The 16013-nt window shown below is 33.7% G+C and overlaps 1 pseudogene; it reads right to left on the reverse strand.

The window, feature by feature from the left end:
• Positions 1–486: 486 nt before the first annotated feature.
• The window catches only part of LOC111463857, a 23585-nt pseudogene continuing 8058 nt past the window's right edge, over positions 487–16013 (reverse strand).

Consider the following 16013-nt stretch of genomic DNA (forward strand, 5'->3'; position numbering starts at 1 on the left):
GCCATAGAACCGAAGCTAGGGTAGTTGCATTTATGTTTAAATTGTAGCACTTAGGTTAGATCATAGTGTTTTTGTTACTTTGAACTTATTTTTATTTCTTTTGTGCTACTTCATTGATGTTTACTTTTCATTGAAATGAATTTTATGAACATTTAAGTCTATGACTACTAACGATGACATCACAAGTCGAGACAATGACACATGTATAAAACATGTATATTTATTCTAGACTTAGGTTAAAAATAAAGTGTTTTTATCTTTAATATTTATTTATTTTATTTAGAAAATTGTTATGTTGTTTTATTCTTTTTAAAATTACAATATAACCTTTTACCTTTTATGTTTCAAAATTATTACTTTTGGATATTTTGGTACTAAATTATTTTCAATCATATTATTAGTCAATAGTTTATTATTATTATTATTATATTATAAGTTGTACGTAGAAGAAATGTGGGAAGATTTGGATCTCAAAGTCAAAGAAATTCAATATAGTGAAGGCAATTCTTGAGAGGAGTTGTTGAATGCCGAAGCTATTTCTTCATATAGATTGTTGAAAGTTGCCCCATTACCCTCCCTTGAAAACACAATCTGCCATTATATAATTTTAATTTAAATATTTCAATTAAATATTTAGTCTTATATATATATAATTACTGATTAATTACCGATTCATGTACAGCTGACGACGATATTGCAAGTAAAGATTATAACACATGCATTATGACACATGCATATAACAGTTGTATTTAAATTATTAGACATTAGGTTACAATAGGACATTGTCACTTTTAATATCTACTTTCTTTTATCTAATATTTCTAAGTTTATGAAATTGTTTTATGAAAATGTTGGTAAATATTTATGCATGAAAAGTTATGTCGTACATACTGCAGCGACTTTAGATCTCTAGAAAACTAAGGCGGTTACAATTCTTAACATTAATTTCATATCTTACGTAAAAATATGATTACCTGATAATCTTCCAGGGTTTGTGATTTAAACCCAGCAGCATAGTAATCAAAATAGTATTCCCAAGTTCGTATGAAACCTTGATCGAATACGAGTTTAAGTATTTTGCTGAAACAAAATATAAATTAGATTGGAATTAGAAACCATTTATTATAATAATGGTTTGGTTTCTTATCGTTGATTGTTCAAGAAATTCTTTCTCCAACATCTCAATGTTTGATAGTAATGAATTCCAATATTTTCCAAGTGCGCTACGCTGTGCCCAAAGGATTTTTTTTTCATTATTAATTATTAATAATTATTGTTGAAAATGAAGAACATAAATGAATTATTTACCAAAGCCTTGATGCAGCAGCCATGACCGTTGTTATTCTACTTAATGACGGTACGCACCCTCCTAGAAATATATATTCTTTTATAAAACCAGAACTTAGTCGATGCTCCTCATAAGACTCGTCTGGCACTGATATGAACTAATGAAAAATAATAATAATAATAATAATAATGATAAATAAAGAGTAATTAAAAAAATTAATTATCACTAAAAAGTTTAAAAAAAAAATTAATTGAACCCCTAGAATAAGAAGACCATTTTCCTCTAACACTGATTCACAACAACCAAAGAAATCTTCCATAAATTCGTGCCAACTGCTTCTATCATCTCGCTGCCAATTATAAATTACAAATTTAGTTTAATTTTTTAATTTTTATGTCTAATAAATTATAACTTAAGAAATTATAACTAAAAGTTTAGTATGAAAGTTTTGATGACATTGAATAAATAATACATAGGAAGTTTAGATACTAAATCTATAATTTAATCAAATAATATATATATTATTATTAATAGCTTTATTTTATTCGAAAACTTGCCATGATAGGATTCTATCATATTTAGTAGTACTTGACAATTCTAGACAGTGGCAAAGAAGAAACTCAATTTGATCCTACAAGAAGGTTGGATCAAAATGATTAGTAATGAAATCGAGTAATGGTGTAAAATGACTATAATACCCCTAAAATAACTTACCTTTTATTTATTACCCAACGGATCTCCTAATATCATGAAACTTTATATGAAGCCTTATTTTACAATGTGAAAGAATTATATAAAGTTTTAGAACTATTGATCACGGTTGGGGTTCGAATTAAGTTTAAGGTGGTAAAATGACCAAAATGTCCCTACCGTTCCTTTAAAATATTTCAAGGTCCAAATACCCTCCTAATGATCCAATATTTTAAGTAAGGCCTATATACAAGGACATGAAGGGTTATGTAATATTTCAAGATGTTTGGACCAAGTAAGGAGTATAAGCTAAAGCTTAAGAGAAATGATTGAAGTGTCTCTACTGGTTAACCAAGATTTATGGAGGCCTAGAAGTTTAATATGACTTAAGCTCACTTTAGGATAGTGAATGTCACCAAGTATTATGATCAGGGTGTGTCATAAGCTTCAAGCTATGCTTAGGTTAGTCCTTGGTTGTTAAGTAACCAGATGGTACCTTAATTCAATATGATCTCAAGGTTAGCACTTGATTATTAAGTAACAAGGATGGTACTTCATGATAAGCTTTAGCTCTTGAAGGTTAAGCAACAAAGAAACTACCCTAACTCAAACAACAATCCAAAGAAGTAAAATAGGCGCATAAGAAAGAGATATTACCTGAAGGCCAAGATCTTGAACCCTATTTTGGGCATATTTCAATTGTTGTTTGGACAAAGTAATGCCGGTACAATGACATCCAGTTTGCTTAACTATTTCAATAGCTAAAGTTCCCCAACCACACCCAATATCCAAAACCTTATGCTTTTCGTTGATTCTTGCCTATTAAGAAGTAAGGATTAGGTAACGTAAAATATGTTTAGTTGTGTAATAATATAATAATCACCTTCTCAATAAAAATAGAGATTTTCATCAATTGTGCAATCCTCAAGTCTTCATCTTCCCTCTTTGTTAAGAAAACAATGCAAATCATCATATAGATTATCAATTTTTTAATAAATAAAAGTTGGTTATGCAAACCTTAATGATGGCACATGAGTACATCATTGTATCATCCAAGAAGAGAGAGAAAAATTCATTGCTCTATACAACCAAATCAATTATTCAATAGTAGAGAATAATTTGATACAAATGGAATTAAGATAGAATAATTAAAAATGTTATTGGATATTGAGGGTATATTAGTAATTATATTGAAAGGTTGATACCGTGATTTGTTCTATAATTCTTCACCTCAAGATTCAAAATCTATAATTTTAAGGAGATTCAACACGTTTAATTTTGAAGTTCCTATGATTAAGTTACCAAACGAAAAGAAATTGTAACGACCCAATAGGAGAGAATAATTTGAATCTGAGTCACTCACTTTTAATAGTATTGTTAGTGGACATAGTAGAATAAGTTACTAAACTATGGAGTAACTATAGGAGAATTGGTAGTAGATAGACAAGTTTTATGCTTTAACGATGAAGATCATCGTTCAGTGGTTCTTAACTTGCGGAGAAAGTTTACGAAGCTAATTAGTACTTTCTCTACTATATATACTCATGAGAGGTATGTTTTTTCATAATAACAACAAAGAGAATTAAAGGCTAATGCTCTCTTTATTTGTTTCAAAACATCTCCCCTCAAATTGTTATTTTTTCTCTCTTTATTTGTTTTGAGGATCGTGGGACATTTCCAACACTTATTAAACACTTGTTAAAGTTGATGAATATATTAGAAACACAAAAATGTAAATTCAAGAACCTATTAAAAACTTTTAATGTGAGATCCACATCCGTTGGAGAGGAAAACGAAATATTTCTTATATGGGTGTGAAAATTTCTCCCGAGCAGACACGTTTCAAAATCATGAAGCGGACGGCGATACATAACCGGACTAAAACAAACAATATTTGTTAGTGGTGGTCATGGGCCATTACAAATAGTATCAGAGCAAGACACCGGACGGTGTGCTAGCGAGAATGCTAGACCCTAAGGGAGTGGATAGGATACACATATACATTTTTTTTTTTAAATAAAGGAGTGAAAACTCTCCGTAACAAATAAATTTTAAAACTGTGAGTCTAAAGACGATATGTAATAGGAAGATACGCGACACGCTAAAATTGATAATATTTGTTAGTGGAGGAGTGTTACAATTAAGTTCCTTCAAAAATGAAACTCGTAATTAAAATGTCTTATAATTCATATTTACTTTATTGTCTTGTTTGGTGTTGTATTAGAAGAATTTGTATCCTTATTAGCAATGAAAAGCTGCAAAAGAGAAGGTGTGTATGAACGAGGGCGATCATTAAGAACCTCTTCTTTATCCATTAATGAAAATTCTCCATTGATATATGCACCTACAAGCCCAAGTCTAGCTTCTCTCATAACCAGTAAAAATAAATTATATTTTATCCTTTTTTTTTCAACCACTTTTTAAAAAAACAATAAAATAAATAATTAAGTTACCTTCCAATAAAACGGAGGATGTGAACTTTTAGAACGACCTTACGTGGGAAGCTGTTGCTTATAGTTCCCTCGAAGGTAAATATTTCTCCCCCATCTTCATATTACTGTCATTAAATTTATTATAAGCAATATAAATTCTCATTAAAACAAACACATGAATATTGTATCGTGTTGGTTCACGTTAACGATCTGGTGGATATGTATTGACCAAGAAATCTTGTAACAAAAAGGCGTGCTCCTTTTTCAATTAGAGACAAAACATTACGTGCTGCCATTATACGTGCCTTCATTCAAGGTTTTTGTGTTACTAAACTTTCATCAAATTATTCAAAATCTACAACGTTGAGGAATAGATTGAAACCATTAGTAAAACAAGTTTAAAATTACATTTGACTTGGTCGTCTTAGTTCATATTTTACATTTTTCTAAGATGATAAAAAAAAATAAGAAACATGGATGTTTGCCAAAAACTTTTGTTTAGAAAAAATTAAAATTAAAAATCGAAAAAAAAAACACTAGTATGAATGTTATCGAATGACTCTAAATATGTTACGGAATGAAAATATGACAGACAAAAATAAAACAAAAGTCATGTTTGAAGGTGAAAGCAAGAAGGGCTACCTTTGGTATGATCCACAAAATCAAAGTTCTCCTCTTCTCTTGGATGCTATCAAACTCATTTATAGCTTTGAAGGAGGTTCCACAATAAATATAATTGTACGTTAATAAATGTAAGAGAGAAACTACGACATTTAATCAAAGGCCGACCTAGAGCTAAGAGGACATGAATTTATATAAGGTTGGAAGTTTCGTGTGAGAGATTTCATATCTATTGTTGATAGAAATGACTGTCAGTGAGGATGCTGGACCCTAAAGAAAGGTGGATTGTGAGATGCCACATCGATTGGAGAGATAAACGAAGTATTTTCTATAAGATTGTGAAAATCTATCCTCAACAGACGTGTTATAAAAACCTTGGAGAGAAGCTCGAAAGTGAAAGCCCAAAAAGGCCAATGTCTGCTAGTGGTGGGCTTGAATGGTTACAAATGGTATTAGAGTCAGAAACCAATTGGTATGTCAGCGAGGACGTTGGGCCCGAAAGGGGAGAGTACTGTGAGAGATCTCACATCGATTGGAGAGAGGAATGAGTGCCAGCGAGAACATTGAGCCGTGAAGAGAGTGGATTGTAAGATCCCACATTAGTTGGAGAGGGGAACGAAATGATTGCCAACGAGGTCTCTGGACTCTGAAGGGGGTGCATTGTGAGATCCCACCTCGGTTAGAGAGAAAAACGAAACTGTCTTTATAAGAGAGTGTCTAATTGATATTGTTGGACATTTTTGAAATAATGTATCCATTAGCTTCCAAATTAGTTCAACCTAAATGTATTTATGTACAATACTTAGATTAGTTAATCTTAATTATAAAATTATTATAAATATTTATATAATTATAAACATAAATATATAAACTAAGAATGAACCAATCTAAGTTTTAAAAATGATTAAATTATTATCACAATTTAATAATTTAGGTCATAATTATAATAAATGGAATGTGTAAAAATATTTTGGAAAGTGAAAGTAATAATGAAATTGAAAAATAATGAGATAGGGAAGAGAGGATACCAAAAGTTAAACGGACCGTTCATAGCATTAATTTATGTTTTGTTCAAAATAAAGGTGTTGGCTGAATAAATTCATTTAAATTTCAATTATGAGGACCTATTTATAATAACTATTTATTACAAACTTTATCCATCAAGTTATTCCAATTATTTTACAATTTTACAATTTTTAGAATAGTTAGAGACAATCCATAAGTGTAGTCCTAATGCTCCCGACCGAATTAGACTCAAAGAGATGGAATCGAAGAACCTGGAGATGTGAATCTATGCTAAGGCTGCCAAACCGCCCTAGGGACCTAGAAGACCACCACGACAACTCTAGTAGATAAAGGTATCCACCTAGGCCGATTGTACACAATAAAGTTTATGGAGATTCTACTTCCCTTTCCATTCCAGTACGATACTGTTGAGTTACGTGTGAGGTTGGATAGGAACATGCTACTTGATAGTTCACTTGGATTCCTCTGCACGGTGGATATGTCCAGTTGATGGGTGTTGATCTTACGAGTAGTCAGTGAAGCTAACACATACAGGGGGTCGTGCCCCTTATCTTAGGTGACTACATGGCTTGTGGGACGAGTTCCCTAGGTACCTCCCATGGATGACGACAGGCTAGCACTCACCATGTTGTCCCCACCAATTAGAGAGAGTTTTGTGAGGTATCACCTTAACATTGGACACTGGTTACTGTTGCGTAGTCTCCGAAGTTTATGAACAACAAGAGATCTCCACCTAGAGCCTAGAGTAAAGCCCGTGATCACAAGCTAGGTCCAGGATGTGAGAGAGCCTACAGATATTGTCTTTTAATTGTATTTATTTTGTATTTATATTGTGATATTGTTTCACTAATTTGATTTTAATTTTACTTCATTTTATTATTTTATTTTATTTTTATTTAATTTCGCTTTTATCTTTTTAGTCTCGATTTGGATTGATATGAAACAAGAGACATCAATCATACAATATACTCTAAATTACTCTAAATTGTAATCTACCCAAAATTTATAACATGAAACTTCATTCTTCTTCAATGTGACATGAATTGAAATATCTTTTGATAATTTAAATAGTATTTTCTTCACATCTTCGTTGAAGTATATTGTATGATTGATGTCTCTTGATTCATATCACGAGTTTTGATGACTGAAAATTCGAGTTGGGACACCTTGAATTTTTCATACAATGGATAATATTAAATTATAAATAAAATAATTGTTAAATAATTAATTACAAGACTTTAGGACATAAACCCTAATAAGAAGAGGTGGTAGACTTAAAAGCTCAAGGATGAGACTATGAATCATCCCAAAAGAGAGGTAGATATTCATGACAGACCTCATGACCAAAAAAGCTACAAATAAGGGCCCTTGTTTGCTTCATATGCAAGGTGGCCTATTGAGAATCTGAATACCCACAACGGGTGGCTCTCCATGCCTTCCAAGTCAATGCGTCAAAATCCCCTGCACTGGGGATGTTGAAGTACTATTTGCTTTCCGAAAGAGAGTGGGAGAGACAAAAGAGCCAATAGAATGAGGTCTTGGTTAACCATAGATCGGCCAAGAGTAGAATGATCAATTCTAGAGTCATCAGCAACTTCATGATAGAGACCAAAGAGAAACGCTTGAACACTCTCTAGCATCAAGACAATGGAACGATGAAACTATCAATTTTGTAATTTTGTAGCCTTATCTATCTCAAAAATTACAAAGAGAACTTCGATCAAGTTGGAGACTTGGATTGAGCAAACCGATTTTATGATAATCAAGATGAATGATTTCAATGCCGTGTTAGGGATAGATTTTTTTTTCTTAAAGGCGAGGTCATTTCCATGTCCCAAACAAAATGCTTAGTGGTTATGAGGTCAAACCACACGATCATTTAGATCCATACCCGATAACCAAAAGGGTGAAGATGATATCGACGCTATAATTGAGACTCAATCTTACCCATGATGAACCCACGTTCATCATCATTCCCATTATTGAAGAGGAGGGCTCGAGTGAGCAAATTCAAATAGAAACCTCGCAGTCACTAAAGGAAAACATCACAACATAAGACTTCCCCACCTAGAGTGATAGATCTAAAATTGATTTAGTATTAGGGACGAGATCGTCTATTACAAATATGTGTCGTATGCTTCAAGCGGAGTTAGCTGAATTTCATAAATAGTTAAATGACTTGTTGAATGTCGCATTTGTTATTGATAACTCGAATGCTAGGGAGAGGTCCAAGCGAATACCTTCACCAAAAGGTGGAGACAAATCTCCAAAGGAACTAGTGTCAAATCAGAAAAAAGAAACATCCAAACGAACGAATAGAATAACCGGTCGGAAACGCAAGCTGCAAAAAGTTTGAAAGTGAAGACAAAGTTCTAATCAAGCTGAGATCCGATCAACTTTGATTCCAAAACAATAAGAATCAGCAGTTGATGCGAAAATACTATAGACCAGTTAAAGTCACGTAGAAGGTTTGGAAGGCATCATATAGGAACCGATTGCTCCCATGGATGAGGACTAGTTATGTTATCCACGTCATAAACTTAAAACGTATCCTATTAAAGAAGACACTAATAATAATGCAGCAACACGACCTCCTGCCATGATGAAGAATCTCATTACGAAGGAAGTAGAAGAGACTTTTGTTGAAAGATACGACACATCAATAGATCAGGAAAAGACTTATAAAAGTTCTTGGTAGATGGAAGAGATATCACAATGCTGAGATCGGTTGGAAACACTTCGAGAGAGCTAAAGTCAGTCTCATTCTACATTGCTTAGTTCGTGAAGAGTTCGTTGATAAAGACGTCAGCAAATTGAGTGGAGGAGAATATCACAAGTATGCTTGTCAAATGTCTGTTACCTCTAGTCGCATTCTGGATGTCACTGTCATGTTTGTCTAAGGCGTGTTGTCTATGGTCTCGTGCTCGTTCCAAACCCCTTTTACTTGTTTTTACGGAGTTAGGTCTTTATCATTTCTATTATGTCAATTCGAAGGTGTATGACTGTTCACCAAAATCATGTTTATACCTACGAGGATCAAAATGCCGCAAAATGTACTATAGGGGGATGTGACAAGTTTTCAATTCTTTCTATCTGAGTTATATGTAAGTCGTAATACTTACTTAAGGCGCCCAATCTTTTTATTCATAAGATATCTCTCTCTCATCCCTCACTTATTTTACCTTTTCATGGATCTCTCTCTCCCTCCATCCCTCCTAGATTTGTTGTCTCTACACCAATTAGATTTCAGTTCATTAATTTTAAACTGATCCAGTCAAAGTTTACAAAAATAAAAGGAAAGAACCTATCATAGTGATAATTGGGTTTAATTTAATCAAAGGAGAAAAGAGATGTCTATCATAGTGATACAAATCCCTAAGTGACAATAAAAAAAATCTATACATGATTAAAAAAATTTGTTGATAGGTATAAAAACAGCATATTATTGACATACTCTATCATTGATAGACTTTAAGACTTCGAAAAATATAACATTTGTAAATTATTTTTGGGTGTGATGTATTTGTAAATTTATTGGATAGTTACAAATATGACAAACAATTCTACCTCTCATTATTTGCGACATCTTTGCAAATAAAAAATCACCAACTTTCTATTACATCACTAACACCAACATGATAAAAATGACTGAAAAATATATAATAGTGTTTTGTCGATCCTATCTTACAGAATGTTTTATTATTTTTATTATAATAGAGAATCAATATAGAATCCATATCTAAAAATATAAACACTAAAAGTATTAGGAAATTGTTATTCTTAGGAGGTTGAGAGGCCAATGAAACAGATGGAAAAATTAGGGTTTTTTTTTCTTTCTTTTTTGTTAAAATCTTCCCATCCCCTTTTAAGTTAAAACAAAAATAAAATCATATTGACAAAGAAACCATTTTTAATTTAATAATTTTAAAAATGAGAAATCGTTATCATGATAACTAGTGTATTATCTTATAAGATAGACTTAAATTTAAAAATGTTAGCACGAGACAGAGTTAAATGATCATTCTATTCGATTAAATTTTCCTACCTGACATACCTAATTAAAAATGGTAAACCATATACAAACAATAATGGTTAAATAGTACTTGAGACACATAAGTTAAAATTAGAGTTTGAAGGGTAAGCATTAACCTATAAATATCACTCCACACCTCTTCTATTATCCTATCACTTCTTCCTTTTTCTCTCTCTCATGCTTATCATGAACAATTGTATCATTAAGTTTTCTTTGTCTCTTCTCGTAATCTTACATGTTTTTCTTTCCCTGCTACTTTTGTTCTTTAACCATGCCTCAGCTGCTGAATTAACATTCAATATTATTATTCTCGGAGCTAAGCCTGATGAAAAGACCGATGCCTCGCCTGTGCTTCAAACGGCATGGGCTAAGGCCTGTGACTCAACTGAACCAGCCACTATTTATGTTCCCGAGGGTATATTCTTCGTTCGAAGTGTGAGATTTAATGGGCCTTGTAAGAACAATGCTATTACTGTTCTCATTGATGGAACTCTTGTGGCTTCCTCGGACATTCAAGTTTTAGCTAATTCTAGTTCTTGGATTTCGTTTAATCACATAAGTGGGCTTTCCATTACTGGCGGTATTATTAACGGGCAAGGAACTCCCTTTGGAATTGTAAACGCTAAGGGAAGAGTTGCCCCATTGGAGCCAGGGTATGCATAATTTGAGTTGGCTCCATATAAAAAAATTTTGAAAATTTTTCTTTTAACTCAAAGTTCAAAGAGAATGACTGGATTAATTACAATATTATTTTAAATTTTTACTAATTCTGGCTTTTGATTGTTTTGAATGGATAGAGTCTTCAAATAAATGATGGAAAGAATGTGAACATCAATGGATTATCTTCAATTAACAGCCAATTGTTCGGCATTGTAATGAATCGTTGCCAAAACGTGCATATGAGTAGAGTGAATGTCTTGGCTGCGGGCGATAGTCCAAACACTGATGGCATCCATGTGCAACAATCATCTGATGTGACCATCCTCAACTCGAACATTGGAAACGGTGACGACTGCATCTCCATCGGTCCAGGGACATCCAACATGTGGATCGAAACTATTACATGTGGGCCTGGACATGGAATCAGGTAACTAGAGATAGATTAGGATGAACATGTTTAGAAATAAGAAAGGGTTTAAATAAATTTGTCACATTAATTTTTAAAAAATAATCTAAACGTTAAATTAAATTCGAATAATTAAAATATATTCTAAAGTTATTTTGAATGTGAGAAAAATTATTTAAATTATTTTACAATTATATTGGATAAAAATAGATATATAATATATTAGGTTAGAGTGAGGAAATTAAACCTCATGAAACATTTGGTATTTTGTTGAATGTGTTTGTAGCATTGGGAGCTTAGGGATAGAGGCTGAGGAGGATGGAGTGCATAACGTTACCGTGAAATCATCTACATTCACGGGGACTCAGAATGGAGTAAGGATTAAGTCTTGGGGAAGACCAAGCAATGGATTCGCTACAAACGTTCATTTTCAACACATTACTATGGATAATGTGAAAAACCCAATCATAATCGATCAAAATTATTGTCCACATCTCAAAGATTGTCCTGGTCAGGTATACTTCCTCATTAATCTCATAGATGTTAATTTTTTTCTTATTATATTTTTTCTTAAATTTGATGAATAGAACTTAAATTTTAAATTTTATAAATAATTGATTTATTTTATCTCCAATTGTTTGAAATTTGTTTGTGTTTAAGATGGGCGCTAAATTATTAGTATTATTTTTTGGTACATTAAATTATTTTTATAGGTAATAAATTAGGGATTTTATTACTCTCCAATGTCTTAAAATGGTATGAAGCTTTTATGATTTTATTTTTTAATTTATCAAAAATATCTAATATCATTGGAGATAATTGCTCAAACTTATATAACTATCTAGAAAATCTAAGAATATGCTCGATTTATATCTTATTTGTTGTATATATTTGTATCTTATTCTTGAATTCCTAATTTATATTTAGTTTTATAATATAGTTTTATAATATAACTTAGGGTTTCATGGAATTAAAAATTTTTGGTGGAGAATAACTAAGTAAAACAAGTTACATGGTAAATGTTTTTATAGATGTCCTTGGTTATCCGTTTTCATAGCATATTTTGATTGTTCTTTATTTTAATAGGATTCTGGAGTTAAAGTTAGCGAAGTAACTTACGAAGACATCAAGGGAACTTCAGCCACTGAAATAGCAATCAAGTTTGATTGTAGTCCAACAAATCATTGCACTGGATTAAACTTGATAGACATAAACCTAACTTACGAGAATCACATCGCTAAAGCTTCATGTAAAAATGCTGAAGGAACTACCTCTGGTGTGGTTGAACCTTCTAGTTGTTTAGCACCCGCAAACTTTTATCCATATAATATAGACCCTTTAGGTTATTCTTAAACATGATCCTCTTGTATGTCAATCACATATGGGATAATATTAAATTTTAAATAAAATAATCAAAGTTGTTATTAAAATTAAACAATTAATTACAAGGTTTTAGGGCACAAATCTTAACACTCTCGACAACCTAGATATTCTGACATTTTCTCCTCTATTTATGTTACCCTAGTTTATCTGAGTGGCCTAGATCATAGATTGTAGCATCATGGTATCTACTTATTCCAACACTTGTTCTTAGCATGCCTTTCCTTATAAGGAATTTGAGTAGGGTCGGTCTCAGTCAAGCCTCTACCTACTCTACCATCTCGTATAGTACCACTTCAGGTTTTAGGGTCCATAATCTATCATCATGCAATAGACACCAAGTTATTAGATTATAACATATTGTATCCTAAACACCAAGTTATTAGGTATTGTAACAAATTGTATCCTAATTAGTTCATAAGGCAGTAAGTAACTGACATATGCATATAATTCACATAAGGTGTGAGATCATGCCTACTAACCTTACAACTTACATACCTTGTCAAGACGAGGTGAGCTTAAGTCAAGCTGCAGGCTGTCACGGTCATGCTTGTCCATGGCGTGTTGCCTACGATCGCATGTCAGATGCCCGAATCATGCTTGTTCATGACGTATTGTCCACAACCGCATGTCCGTTCCAAACACCTTTACTTACTTTCAAGTTAGATAGGCATTTACTATTATTGTTGTGTTAGTATGGGGTGTATGACCTGTCAACAAAATAATGTCTACACCTGTTAGGGCTAAAATGCCTCAAAATGTACTATAAGGTATGTGACTAGTAATCAATTCTTCCTATTCAGGTTATATGCTATCAACGTTGTGGTTATTGCTTATTTTCTCTTAGCCAATACTATCTTGTTCACTGGGTTAGAATAAGTGTCGCATAATCTATATCCCGGTGCCACAATAATTCAATTGTGATAAGTAGTATCAAAGCCAAGTTGTCTCCTTGAATCGTAGGACACAAACATGTTTGCTGCAAAAGAATTGGGCAAGTCCCAGACTAATCAATTGGTAGAGATAAAAAATTAGTTACTCTACCTAAGTGAAGTTCCTGATGAATTGGGGCTTTTAAAATCTCGCATTAATTTTATATTCGTTAAAGCTAACAGGATCAACGAGCTGGCAGGTCGCCTTGAGAAACTAATGTCCATGTATTAATGGTTAGGGTCAAGGCGCCAAAAGACTGCCACAACTGCTAGTGGCTCAAGCGTGGGGATAGCTCGACAGGCTCTGTTGCTTGGATGGAAGAACATATTGCGGGCTTAGATAATACTCAACAAGAAATCGTTCAGATTGTCTAAAAAATATCTAAAATTTTGAGAGTAGCCTTTGGAGTGGGTAGGGATGAAGTGGCGGATTTGAGAATCAAACCCCAGTTTAAGTTGTAGTCCAATTTCAACTAGATAAAGGTTCTGTAGCACAAGCCTTATCATGGGGTTCAAGATGCCAAGGCTCTAGAGAACTTTATCTTTGACCTCGAATAGTACTTAAGGTTTCGTAGCACAAGCCTTTTTTATAAGAAGTGAAGGTTACATTGGCAAGAATTTATCTAGTCGATGATGCAAAGTTTTGGTAGTACTTAAGGTTCTGTAGCACAAGCCTTTTTATAAGACGTTGTAAATGTTTGCTGAATCCACCACACTTAAATGGTGGTAAGAATTCTCTTATTTATAATCATTTACAGAATACAGAAATATGGTAAATTACAAATAATATGGAAATAACGGTAAGAAGAAAGAATAATAAATGAATACAATATATTTGCCTTTAATAAAAGCGCAAATATAGTAAGCCGTTATGTAAGGCAAATATCTAGATATTTGCCTTATAATGAACGGTCAACTATCCTTAACCTCCACCCCTCCCCCCACAAGCTGAACGTCGGATTTAAACGAACGTGAAGCTTGGATCTGAAAAACTCAAAGAGAGGTCGAGAAATACTTTTTGTGAAGATGTCAGCAACTTGGAGATGAGAGGGTACATATTGTGTGCGAAGTTTGCCAGCGATAACAAGTTCTTGAAGAAAATGATAATCTAGTTCAACATGTTTGGCTCGTTTGTGAGAAACGGGATTAGAGCTCAAAAAAATAACACTTTTGTTGTCACATAAGAGTAGAGGTTGTTGTGAAATAAGGAATTTGAGGTCATGCAAAAGATGCGTAACCCAAAGAAGTTGAGTAGCAGTTGTGGCAAGAGCATGATACTCAGATTCACAGTTGGAGCGTGAGACAGTAGGTTGCTTTTTGGCACTCCAAGAAACGAGATTGTTACCAAGATAAATAGAATAGCCGGATGTAGAACGACGGGTATCGAGACAACCATCCCAGTCAACATCCGAATAAGCGACTAGCATACTAGGAACAGTGGATGGACGAAAGGTAAGACCAAAGTTGAGTGTTCCTTTGACATAGCGAAGAATACGTTTGACAGCAAGAAAGTGATCTGCAGTAGGGGCATGCAAGAATTGACTGACAGGGTCCATATCTGGACGCGTAATAGTCAAGTATTGAAGGGCGCCAACAAGAGACGTTTGACAGCAAGAAAGTGATCTACAGTAGGGGCATGCAAGAATTGACTGACAGAAATGACAGCATAGGCAATATCAGGACGCGTAATAGTCAAGTATTGAAGGGCACCAACAAGAGATCTATAGAGAGTAGGATTAGAGAAAGAAGAACCATCAGCAGTCAGGTGTTGGTGTTGGCAGGGCGAGGAACCAAAATTCAAGTATCATTTTGTTGTAACGCTCGAATTTCTTCATCCATGGCAGCCACCAAAGCAGGATTCTTAGCCGTAGATTTGAATCCTTTTGGCTCAGTGAATGCAAGAAGAGCAGAAAGAAGTCCAGATGAGCCCAAAATACCAAGATTTGCTAGATGACGAGTCTTGAATATACCATTTTTGGCTCGTGTGATCATAGGATGAGTGCCCAAAGAAGAGGAATCAACAGTAGGTTCAATAGAGGTCGAATTAGAAGTCGAGGGTGGCAAAGTGAAACCTGCAAGAGAAGTATCAACCTGCACAGACTCATCCACAATGTTAGAACAAATATCACACGGGGATGAACTGGATCGAGGAATGGGCGATGATGAAGTGGTAGGGAGGGATGAAGCAATATGATAAAGATGTGGTTCCAAGAAATTTGAAATAGGAATAGAGGAAAGAGGTTGGGCCTGGGAGCTAGGGATAGCAGGAAAGTGAGTTTCATCAAATTGAGCATGGCGGATAATATATAGCTTAGTAGTGGCGGGATCAATACAGCGGAACCCTTTATGAGCAGGACTATAACCCAAAAAAATACAAGTTATGCTGCGGGGAGAAAGCATGTTAGGCATATAATCACGCAAATAAGGATAAACACGACAACCAAAGGGATGAAAATTGTCATAATGTGGAGTGTAGTCATAAAGGAGTTCAAAGGGTAACTTACCTTCAAGAAGTGGAGTAGGCAACCGGTTGATAATATAAGCT

This window comes from Cucurbita moschata, unplaced genomic scaffold, assembly GCF_002738365.1.
Source record: "Cucurbita moschata cultivar Rifu unplaced genomic scaffold, Cmos_1.0 Cmo_Scf00029, whole genome shotgun sequence".
NCBI classification, from domain to species: Eukaryota; Viridiplantae; Streptophyta; class Magnoliopsida; order Cucurbitales; family Cucurbitaceae; genus Cucurbita; species Cucurbita moschata.